We start from the raw sequence: 12696 nt of genomic DNA on the forward strand, positions 1-12696 counted from the left end.
TTACAAACCAACACTGCGTTGTACCTCCTGTCCTTGGAGCTTTTCCCCTGTTTTAACTCAGAGTTTTGTTTTTCTTGTCTCTTTACACCAACTTTGTTTCTAGTAGCAGCGAGCAGGTGGTTTAAACAAAGCTCTGGATCTGTTTTACACAGCTTGCACTGCGCTAATAAACAGAATGACAAAGTACAATGATGAGTGAGTATTGAGCTTTATTCATCAAACAACAAGAGAGGACGGCTCCAAATAAATGCTAATGTTGCTGTGCATCTGTTAGATGAATAAACTTACATTTCACCTAACTACATAGATAACAGAAGATAACAGTGTGCCATATGTTATTCTGCTGCCCTCAAGAGAACATAAAATTAATTAAGGCTGCTTAAAGAAGGAACCAAACAACAAACTTTAAGCAGGAAAAAAAGGAAAGTCATCCCACATATTGTGATTTATTATGCTCTGATGCATCCATTCGGCTGGCGTTTCTTTAATTATGTTTGTGAGGGCTATGGTATGTTGTGTACTGTCCCGTTGAGGCTTTTAAGATGGAGAAGGAAAGGAAACACCTGTGCCTCATCTGAAAGACTCTTCAGGAGAAGCTCCTATCCAGCATGTTTTCTTTCATTACCAGCATTGGATTTTTATGTCACATATGAAATAGGCATGACTTTGGACCTTTGGGGCTCACTCCAGGTGATTTCACTGATTTACATGGCTTCACCTGGAGAGGTGAACTAATCAGTGAAATTACCTTGGAAGAATAGCAAATCCATCAGTCCTGCATCAATACTTCTGTGCCTAGATACAATGGAGAAAAATTTCCCCCCAGATGTCTAGAAAATAAGTATTTCCTCAAAAGATGGATCAAAAAGAGGTTTGAGATGCACTGAGTGCTTGGTGTTACACGCACAATCAAGTGTGCAGCTCTTCATTTCCCCATCTGTTAAAACTGGCTCAGTAAAACACTACAGCACTCACTGAGAGTCTCAATGATTACCATTCAGCCAAGATAAAATCTATTGCATTTCATATTGGCAGTTCTTTATTTTTATGTTGGTTTGGCTCCTTAGCTTTGGCAATACTTGAGATAAGTGAACACTGAAAATTTTTTATCTGACTTGACCTTTCCTTCTTTTGACCTCTCCCGTATATGGTGTACAGTTTATCTGCATTGCCATGATAATCTGCTTTTTTGAAGCAGCCAGATCACAGAGGCTGCAGAACTTGGAAAGACTCTGGCCTGCATTAGGTTTAAACACAAATCAGGTGTAGTTGGACTAATATTTGTTGAGAATTGGTTAACTGGAATAATAAAAATAATGAATAATATGACAGCACACTCAGTGTCTTTCACATGCACACAGGTATACACACTAGCCAGCCATTTTACACCATACTTGTAATGGGTTGGACCCCTTTTGCATCCATGGCACAGATTTGAAAAGCTGCTGGAAACTCTGGAATTTCTGGAGAGAGATCCAACCACATCCCATAGGTGATCTGTTGGGTTTGGGATCTGGTGATTGTAAAGGGTGGTTGGGTACAGTTTTTGTGACATGATGTGTTATCCTGCTGGAAGTGGCCATCAGAAGATGCGTAGGCTGTGGTCATAGACATGATCAACAACAATACTCATGTAGATAGTAGATGTTGGCATTTAAACCGTGCATGTTTAAGGGGGCCCAAAATATGCCAGGAAAATGTCCTTCTTACCATTAAACCACCACCAGCAGCCTGAAGTGTTGATAGACAGGATGGCTCAAATGCTTTCATGTTGTTTACACTAACATTGAGATGTTGAGGTAGTAACTGACCTCGGGCATCAACTGCTCACTGGATATTTTCTTTTTCCAGCCACTCAGTAAATCCTAGACTTTAATCTTAAGTTGTGTAGACCAGTAAAACTCTTCTTTCTACTAGCCAGTGTTCTGGTAGGTAACAGGAGGCTAACAGGGGTTATAGGGACTGTTCTGCCATTAAATTGTTTATCTAACATTCAATTATGGTATAATATGAATGGCCATAGGGGCAGGAAAATCTGTAAAAACACATTAAAATACAGTTAAAAGTCTAAATGTTCACATTTTCTGAAGATGTCTGATGAGCCACATAAAAGTCTTTGCCGGGGCCCCGGGCCTCATGTTTGACATTCCTGCAGTACATCAGCATTCTGAAATACTTAGAAAACTCCTCTGGCACCAACAATTGTCTCACATTGAAAGTCACCTAAATCACCTTTCTTCCTTTTTCTGTTCCCTTCCTTCTTCTTCTTCTTCTTCTTCTTCTTCTTCTTCTTCTTCTTCTTATTATTATTATTATTATTATTATTAGTATTATTATTATCTGCTATCACTCTCATCAGTACAGCTCTGCTTTGAAAACGGTTATTAATTAAGTAACTTCTGTCGGTGCTGTGCTTTTGGAAACCGAATTTCCCAGAGGAACCCACCCGAGGGATTAATAAAGTTTTATCTTATCTTATCTTATCTTATCTTAATTATTAATATTCTGTTTTTCTTATGTTTTGCTTGATTGTTTGTGGGTTTTTTTAAAAATTTTATTATTTTAACATGTTCAAAATAAAGCTGCATAATGAAAAAGTATAAATACAACATAAAAATTAACTAATGAATAAAAGCCCCAGGTCTCTTTAATTCTTTTCATCCATCCATCCATCCATCCATTCGCTTCCGCTTATCCTTTTCAGGGTCGCGGGGGGTGCTGGAGCCTATCCCAGCTGTCATAGGGCGAGAGGCAGGGTACACCCTGGACAGGTCGCCAGTCTGTCGCAGGGCTAACACATAGGGACAGACAACCATTCACACCCACATTCACACTCACATTCACACCTAGTGGCAATTTGGATTATCCAATTAACCTATCCCCACAAGTTGCATTCTTTTCATTTATTGCATATTTATTACTTTTTACTTTCTCCCCAAATTTTTGGGATACTTATTTTATTTATGTATTTAATTTTATCTTGTTGAATGAGAGAATTTTATATAATTTATAAAACCGAATTTTATTCAATTAGAAATAAGAAGTTTGTTGCATAGTATAAACCACCTGTATTTATGTATATGTGTATGTGATAATAAAACTACCGCTGCTTCTGAAATATAAATTATTATACATTATAAAGATAATGTATAAAGGATCGTTTCCAACACCTTGTTGAATCTATTCCAATATTATTATATTGCAGGTATATAACATTGTCACAAACAGCAAGGAGATTACACTATTCCATTTCCGGTAGACATCTTTGAACGTGAGTTAGACCAGCTGCACTTTTCTTAAAAGCTCAGTTATTTTTCTACGGTCTCGATTTTGCTGTATTTTTGGAGGGGAGTGGGGTTTTTGTGGATACAGGAAACGTGTTAAAAACTCCGGTGAGTTATTTTTTAAGCACACTGTTGTGGATTTTAAACGCTTACCTCAGAAAAAAACAGATGCTGTGATGTTCATTGATTGCGCACGCGGGGCTGCTAGCTTCTGAGCTATCTGTGCACAGGTGCTGTGGAGCACTTCATGAGGCAGGTGAGCAGATGTGAGAACAAGTTGATCCACAGGACTTTTGATATTTGCCCAAAGCTTATTTAATTGGCACTTTTTTGCTCTGCAGCTGTAAAGATAAAACACTCCAGGGGCTGCTGTGTTTGTTTTGGGATGGTAAATATCAGAAACGGGCTGCATATGGTGAATCACGAGCCCAGTCATCTTTATCTGCTCAGTCGGTAAGGCCAAGTTAGCTAACAGCTAACGAGCCTGCTCAGTCTGCTGTAAATCTAGGGATAGCGTTTTGATTACTGTTAATTGCCCTGGGTAGCCAAAAGACTTTCTTAGAAGAAGTATGTATCTCAAGTGCTTTGCAGTGTTTACAGGTGTTGTTATGCTGGGATAAATGATTTTGCCCATTTTTTTTGTTTTTGCTGACAGTGCTGGTTAATGTTTAAATAATAATCACATCTTTTTCACCCTCTAGTAAGATTTTTATTTTTAATTTTTTGGTATATGCTGCATTTAAAGTAGAAATGGCAAAAGCCCACAAGGCCAAATAAATATCTAAAATACAGTTGAATTCACAACTGTAAATGCTTTTTTTCTGTTGGTGTCTAAGCAGTAGGAAAACAAAGTGTTTTTTTAATTCAAATATTTTAAATGTCAGCATTTTGGATCCATTTAAACAGATTATATTGCAGTACATCAAATATTTGGATTAGGTTAATTAACTGGGCACTCATAAAAATACTGAAATAGAGGCTACAGCAAGTAATATGGTTAGCGAGACTTGCTATGATATATGGTTTGGAGATAGTGATGCTGACAAAAAGACAGCAGGCAGTGCTGGAGGTGGAAGAGGTGAAGATGCTAAGATTTTCACCAGGAGTGACCAGCATGACAGGATTAGAAGTGCATCAGAGGGACACCTCCGATCGAGGAGTTTGAAGACAAAGTTAGAGAGACAAGGTTGAGATGGTTTGGACATGAGTAGAGGAAGGATAGTGGATATACTTGACAAAGGATGTTGAATACGGAGCTACCAGGCAGGGGAAAAATACGAAGATATCAGAGGAGGTTCATGGATGTACAGAGGACTGGTGTGACAGAGGCGAGTGCTATGGACAGGGTGAGACACATTCAGATGGGCGCCGCAGAGATATTTATAAAAGTTTTGCATTCATTTCTTCTTTCTCTTTCATTTGATGTATTTAGGCATTTTTTTTAATACTGCAAGTTTTGTAAATTTTGTAAAAGTGATTATTGATATTATTACCACATTTAAGAAAAGGCCTATGCACTTTTTTCTGACATTCTGCCTTGGCTATTATGTGGCTGTAGTTTAATCATAAAAAAAACAACAACATTGTGCTTTAGTCAGAGCCTACACGTAAAGGAGGCTCTGAAATATTAAACAAGTTAACAAAGTCGGCACAGATCATAGTCTGTGATACTTCGGCTTTCAGCCAGTTTCACCAGACATTTCACCTTTCTTTCTTTCTTTCTTTCTTTCTTGTGATAACTTCTTCGGAGTATTTTCATTTGCTGCTTTTAACCAGCTGCTGAGCCTTTTCACATTATACACAGTTGCTGGTTTAGTACAAGATTTATGGCTGGGCAAATTCAGCCCTTGATGCTTTTTAGCAATAATGATAACATTTTCATCCCTTGGTTTGCAGAGAAAAAAACTGCACATCTCTTCACACGGTGGTGATTTAAAAAAAAAAAAAAATCTGATAACCCTGGATTTTCCACAGGTGTTGTGCAATTTAGCTGCTGTAATTCACTGCCTTCAGGGTGTTTACAGCTGTGCCGTGTTTATGTCAAAATAGACACAGACTGTGAGTTTGGCACTGCAGCCCTGAAGAAGAGGTGAGGAAACCACACTGGCTATCAGGTTAAATTGAACTACAACCACTGACTAATCAATAATTAAAATATTATTAGGTTTAAGTCATAATTTAGATCTTGTGTAAATTATTTTCTTTGTGATGGCAAATTCATAAATTGGAACCACCTAGAAAATGTTATAAAATCATACGCTTAGTTTTCTATGTTTTAGCCCCATCATTACATGAAATTTCAGTAATTATTTTAACATAATGATTTTGAAAATGACCCCAATTATCTGCACTAACTCTCAAGTAGTGACATAATCTCAGTGTTGAAGCAAACAAAGTGCATGTTAGTAGTAGTGATATGATGGAAGTGATGCAGAATTTAAGAACTAGCAGTGACAAATATATTTTGTCTCCAAAAGCGGTCTGTTTTATTCATTACAAAAATTTGAACCAGATCACAAAGCTCCACTAAAAATCTTTGTCAATAATCATGTGAAGACAAGTTTGACAAGCCAGCAAGAAGTAGATATTCAGAAATGTTCTTTATGATCGGTTTAACAAGTCTGTTGGGATAATGTTGGAGAGAGTGCCCAAGTACAGGACTCAAAGGCTGTTGGTTCATGCAATGTTCATTGCTGATGCCAAAAAAAACGGAGCACTGAGTTTCAACGGGCAAGTAAACAAAAACAGGAACCCACAAAAAGGGCAGAAAAGACACATGGAACTTAAAAGCAAAGAAAAAGATGAGGCTATATATCCACCATTTGGGGTGACTGGACTAAGGCTTGAAAGACATACAGGTGCAAAGAGTTAGACGAAGGTAAATGTATTGAGGGTGCAGCAAAGCAGGAAATAACATTAATTCTGGATGGAAGAGAACATTAACCTTCAAAGGAAATGAGGAGTAACTAAAGATAGGAGAGAAGAAGGTAAAAATTAAAACTGGAAAATATAAGAACTGAAAAACAATAAGTGTGTTACAGACACCCAGGACCACAACAACATTGGCAGTTACGGTATATCCATATTTTGTTGAACAAAGACACAATTTCTTTAATTTTGCTGCTGTACACAACCTCAGTGGATTTTAAATCCGTCAATATGAGATTGAGATGCGGACATTCAGCTTTAACTCGAGGGCTTTTACTGCAGCTGCTTTCAGTTGGTTCTTCTTTGGAAGTCCTTTTGCTTTTAGTTTTGTATTTCATGACTGAGAAGCTGCTATATTAGTTTGAGCTCAGGTGTCTGAGTTGGCCATACTGAAGAGCACCCCATTGCTTTGTCCTGAGAATCTCTTGGGTTATGGCTGTGCGATATGACCAAAATCTCATATCCCAATATAAGACATATCATCCTGATAACAATATATATCCCACAATAGTGCATTTTCTGTAAATTCTGTGAATCTCGGGCAACAAATAATAGTACATACGGTTATGGGGTAAGATTCAAAATAAAACAAAATTGTCCATAAAAGAAAAACGACTTCTTCCACCTCGTACGATTAGCTTAGCTTTTGTGGGCTAAATAACAGCCATTTCTCCCACCTTTTCTCTCCCACCTCTTTTTGAAGTGTTATTGCATATGTCAGCTGTTCATAAGCATGTAGATTTTTAACAGTGTGTCTGAACAAGGTGTTCGTGGGTCGGTTGCTCTGGGGCCAGCACTCAGTGATGGCTTTTTTGCTGGCTTCTTTCCGCCTATCTTTTTGTCTGTGTGAATTATTTCATTTGGAAAGTGTCCAAGATAGTGTCCTGTTCTTGAGTGAGTCCAGCAGTTTGCACCTTTTTGTAAACTCTCTGTATTTACATTTATGAAGATGTCTCTTGATTGTAGACCCTGACTTCTTGAGAGTGTCCTTCAGAGGGTAAAATATTATGATTTTTTTTTTCTCTTAACCATGGAAAGAATTCTGTCATGGTGTACAGCAGACAAAATACGTCTTTCTGAAAGTGGAACAACGTTTAATTTATTCCTTTGTTATGTTCTGCCGTGTGCAGCTACCAAAACTCCCATAGAGGTTCATTATCTTGTTAATAGTGTTAGCTCCTCTTTGTGTATGATGCTGGCTTGTGGGCTTCTCTGAGAAAGAAACAAATCATATAGGTTTGGCTTCCTAGTATAACTCATAAACGTACACCTTGAAGCAAATGATTCATAAGCTGGAGAGAAAATGGAGTGGGGAAAGGAAAATTTGCTGCTCCATTAAAAAAAAAAAAAGCTAGGACATGTTACTGGGAACAACCCCCAGTGTTTTTTCAGCACTGCAACTGGGCTGACAAAGAAACAGAGTTTGGTTAAGCCACTTTAAGTAGACATTACTTGATGAACTTATTTACAAATAATATTGTAACTGCAAACTACCAACCCACAAATAAAGCTGTCAGATAAACAAATAAAGCAAATAAATAAGAATAAATTTAAATAACAATAATCAAATCAAAATAATTCACGGCTGTCCCACCAACTTATGATTAAGTAGAGCAACTTCAGTAACTGCTGATATTATTTAAGACTCTTTCTCTCCAGTCAGTTTTTCTATACTAACTTCATTAATTCTTCCTCCAGTGCAGATTCAACGTGTCTACCAAACCCTGTTCCTACTAGACTGTTCAAATAAGACATAATTAATGGTAAGACTTAAGTTTTAAATATGATAATTTTATCTCAATTAAGAGGATATGTTGAGACATTCCCTAATCTACTGCTGCTACACACCCACTCTGACACACAATGAATAAGCAGTGCAGATTCAAACTTTAGAGTTAGTTAAACTTGCACACAAAAACGATCAAATTCAGTACAAGGACACACAAATACAGAGCCAAGATTAAACCTTAGGGCGTCTCTTTAAGTAAGAGTTCAATTATCAGAGCACCAATCAACTGATAAACAGTGGACATTAGGTTTGCTTCTAGAACAGCTTAATTACTATAAACTCGACTAAATTCAGCATCATTATACAGAGAGCTATCACAGCCTCCTCTGTCCAGGTCAGGTATCTATGCAGTCAGAGCATTACTTGCCTTTGAGATCCAGCCGAGGTTAATCAAAGTAACTGAGCTCACCTACATGTATGTGGGTGTACAGAGCTTTGAAAATGCTGGAATATAAAAAAAAAAAAAACGTCCGCTCTAGAAGCACAGTGTGCCTTTATTATATGGCTACTGCTAACCCCAAATGATAGTGAAAGTTATTCTCATTATGATTTAATGTTATGTGAAATTATTATATTTATAGCACATATAATTGCAGTTTATTCTTGCATGGATTTTCTTTTTGGATTTGTTTAGTGGAAAGATAGTCCCGCTCTCTGGCTGGAGACTCCTGCAGGACTCAGTCCCATAAATCTGTAGATATACATTTACTTCGTGTGTGCAGAATTACTGGGAGCATAAATCCCTGTGATAAGCTTCCTCCCCGATGGCCTGTGCTGCTGCTTTTTTAAGGAGATTGTTTTTCAAAAATGCTGACACATGACAGGGTACAGTGGTATTACCAGATTGAACAAAATATTAGCCTCAGAAATACAATACTTGCAGGAAGGATTTCTAACCATTCATCATATTTCTGTATGGTTTTAAATAAGATTGTGTGGGATGAGCGCAAACAGGCAGACGTATTGATATCGTAACTGTAGTCTCAGCACTATATTAGCATGCCAATAGCAATCAGTTGATGTGATGTTCCACCTGAACTTATTACCATTACTGTTAATATTATTATTATTGTTGTACCCACTGTCTGAAGAAAGAAGAAGAAAAAAAAAACCTATTGGAGGATAGTAGATAAATAACATTCGTACTCTTAGAGACTCGTTCAATAAAAATCTGACATCAGTGCAACAATATACTCCTTTCTGTTGCAGAACTTCAATTTTACTCTGCAGTGAAGATTAGTATCTGAAGAGGCCCCGTAACTTTCAGTAGTTTTTCAAAATATTTTATAATAAGAATTTGATTTTTATGCTGTCTGCATCAGATTGCACGTTTCTCTACTGATTGACAAACTAAACGATATCACGATACGGCTTGGCTCAGGTTGATAAACTAAAAATTAATTTTTCTGAAAAGGTGACTTCATGGGAATTTTTAAAAGTGATAAACAATGCTGTGATCAAAGTTAGATTTGGTCACAGATTTGATGTCATATTCTATCTCAAACTATAAAATGGTAAATGGACTGGTTCTTATATAGCGCTTTTCTACTCTTCTGAGCACTCAAAGCGCTTTACACAACTTGTGCATTCACCCATTCACACCCATTCGCACAAGCACATTGTTCTAGGTGCTTTCTAAGTAACATTCACACACATTCATACTCCGATGGATGCATCGGAGAGCAATTTGGGGTTAATATCTTGCCCAAGGATATTTGGCATGCAGACTGGGGGAAGCCAGGATTCGAACCACCAACCTTCCGATCAGTAGATGACCTGCTCTACCGCCTGAGCTACAGCCACCCAAGGACATAATCAAAAGAGATAATAAAATGCGCATTTAGATAGAATATGGATTACTTCAGCAGACTTGGCAGTGCTTTTGACATACCATCTTTAATAATTTTACATTATTAAATAAACTGGCAGATGCATCTGCAGCTGTCTGGCTTATTATGAGCATTTAAGACTAAATTTAGTCATTTGGAAATGGAATCACAAGTGTTTTCTGCACGAATATCCAGACAAACATAAAACTTTAATTGATTTTAGAAGAATACTACTTGCAGCCTTCTTGCTATGCATATTAGGGTAAAGGAAAAATGAAAAAAAATAAAGTGAGACAGTTTTCACCCTCTGACTGGGACTACGTGAGGGAAGCCTATATGTGTGTCATCTTACACGAGCTGATCCACATTTCAAGTGGCTGCATGTGTACAGGGGTGTTCAGCGACAGTTGGTAATGAATTGGATTACCTTCATTAAAACAGTAATGTCCAGCTGTATACAGTTTGCATTTATCATGGTAAAAAGAATATAGTGTTCGTTCACTGCAATCAATTGAGCTCTTAGTCAGAGGATTTCTCTTCCTCTCACATCTTATCCCTCTCCTGTCTCATTTGTCTTCACTCACTGCATTGATGTCTTCCTATTACCACTGATTTGACTTGTCTGTTAGTGAATACCTAATCACAGTGAAGATGCCACGCTTTCATTCCTTGAAGGCTTTCTCCTTTGCTCTCATTTCATCGTTGGGGTGACAACTGTTCCTTGCTGGAAGGGGAGATGTGCCACATTCAGTTTACACAGCCATAAAAGAAGCCTGTGCGTGGCATGACCTGCTTTGCACACCTGCCTACACACAGACGCCCATGCGCATGCATGTATTGTTTGAAATGTAATGTTAAAGGATTTCTTTATGCACCCAAGGACAGTTCTGTAGGTAGCTTTGGGGGTGCCTTCGGGGTTGATCTCAAGGTCTTGGTCAGCAGTGCATAGCTATGCTATGGAAAAATGTATGAATAAGTGATGTAGTGCTGTCCTGTCTAGAAAATTCATTTTAACCTTATCTCTTCACTAACTCAGTCTTGGTGTCACTTAATTATGGGTAAAGTTAAAGCTTTTCTTTCTGGCTCATGTCGCTAAGAAACATATTTTGTAGTGATAATTTGACAGTACCAAGACTTTGTGTCATATTTGTTGATATTTTTTTAAATTTGATCTCATCTTACTTAATGGTCCTAACAAGTATTTTTGATTCTTTCAAGACAGCGCTGAGCGTCCATTCTCCAGTGGTCTTCACCTGACAAACCCTGTTGCCGCTTCAGCTTAAGGTAGGACAGATTCTGTCTTTGCCATCATAGTCTTATGAATATGTTGGCACATTTGAGTCCATTGTTTTAAGTCACTTCCAGTAAATAAGATAACCTTTATTAGTCCCACACGTGGGAAATTTGTTGCTCTGGAGGGTCAGCTGTCTTTGAGATGTTAATGTCTTGGTCAGTGATCTGAAACTGTTCTGAATAGGTAACTTAGTTGCCATGTTAAAAGTGACCATAGCAACAGGAAGTTGTGGTCACTATTACAAGTATTTTTGTTAACAGTGGCAAAAAGAAATGTTGTTTGAACTTTGAATGTGGTGTTTCGAGAGGAATTTAAAATAAATGAAAGTTCTCTGATCAAAAATAAATTGTTATCATATAGAAAAGATGTCTTTGTAAAAAAAGAAAGTTTTGCAACTTTTTGACACCCCTCATACATATTTTATAGCAAAACAAAATTGGCCAGCCATACTCGGTAAACACTATGATACATTCAAAATTTATCTTTGCATCTCAAAGCCTGTGCATGTCTACTCCTATTTTAAATGCAGTAGTGCTACAAAAGAGCATGAATATGGCTCAAGTCTTAGGATTTTTTTTTTTTTAAAGAAAAGGACACAAACTTTTTTTTTTTAATTTAACAAGTTGTATCTCGTGTTTATGTGTTGCTCTGCACAGCACTACAGAGGTGCAGCAGTTATCTCCGTCTCCTCACAACAAGAACGTCTTGGTGTCTAATCCACAAGCTGGCTGGAGTCTTTGTCTGTAGAGCTTGCATGTTCTCCCTGTGCCTGTGTAGGTTTTTTCTTGGTACTCTGGCTTCCTCCTATAGTCCAAACACATACATGTTAGGTTAATTGGTGACTAAACTTGCCTGTTGGTGTGAATGGTTGTCTGTCTTTCAGTTTTAACAGTCCAGGTTGTACCTTGCTTCTAGGATAGATTACAGCCCTCCTGTGACCCTGAACTGAAAAGGCAGTTAAGAAGATAGATGGATAGATTTTTTTTTAATGCTTTATTTTTGGAAGTGTGGTTAGTGAGTGTGCTAAGTTCTGTTCAGCCTGAGATCAATCATTTGTAACACAAAGATGAAAAAAAAAGATGTCAAGAGTAAGAAAAATAAATGACCGGAATAATAAACATGGGGAAGGTGTTGGTAACAGACTTGTTAAATATTTGTGCGTCCGCTCAGAGTCACTGGCACTGGAGCGATATAAAGACAAATCACCATTCTGGACCTGGGCGAGAATATAGCCTATTTGATTTGCATTTGAGTTTTAGAAGTGTTGTGAAACTCGATCCATCTCTCCATTCTGCTCTGCTTTTTCACAGCATGTCATAGTAGGAGTGCAGCTAAGCGAGTTAGTGCAGATGTCTCTCTCGGGATTGTTTTCCAACTCCTGCTGCGGGATCCTTAAATGCTCCCTCGGACAACAAAAATATCTAATCTCTAGTGTTTCTGCCCCAGGGCCTCTTACCATTTGGGCCGACCTGAGAGGCCTGTGATGTATGTGCCTAAGAGCTAGGGCTGGGCAATATGGCCTAAAATCCATATTGCGGTATAATTTGAAGCATGTGCGGTAACGATATATAT

At 37.8% G+C, this 12696-nt stretch overlaps 1 protein-coding gene across 15 annotated transcripts in view; it reads left to right on the plus strand.

Annotated features, from left to right (window-relative positions):
• The first annotated feature begins 3237 nt into the window (after positions 1–3237).
• gpat2 (glycerol-3-phosphate acyltransferase 2, mitochondrial) overlaps positions 3238–12696 on the plus strand; it is a 180560-nt gene continuing 171101 nt past the window's right edge. For 4 of the 15 annotated variants that reach the window (XM_026187656.2, XM_026187655.2, XM_026187664.2 and 1 more), the window contains exons 1-2: positions 3238–3392; positions 11049–11114. The gene's annotated coding sequence lies outside the window, so the exon portion shown is untranslated. Of the gene's footprint in view, positions 3393–3454; positions 3541–3560; positions 3738–11048; positions 11115–12696 lie in introns of those variants that run through there. The other 11 variants (XM_080308808.1, XM_026187658.2, XM_080308812.1 and 8 more) reach the window with 7 other exon arrangements.

This window comes from Astatotilapia calliptera, chromosome 12 (assembly GCF_964374335.1).
Source record: "Astatotilapia calliptera chromosome 12, fAstCal68.1, whole genome shotgun sequence".
NCBI classification, from domain to species: Eukaryota; Metazoa; Chordata; class Actinopteri; order Cichliformes; family Cichlidae; genus Astatotilapia; species Astatotilapia calliptera.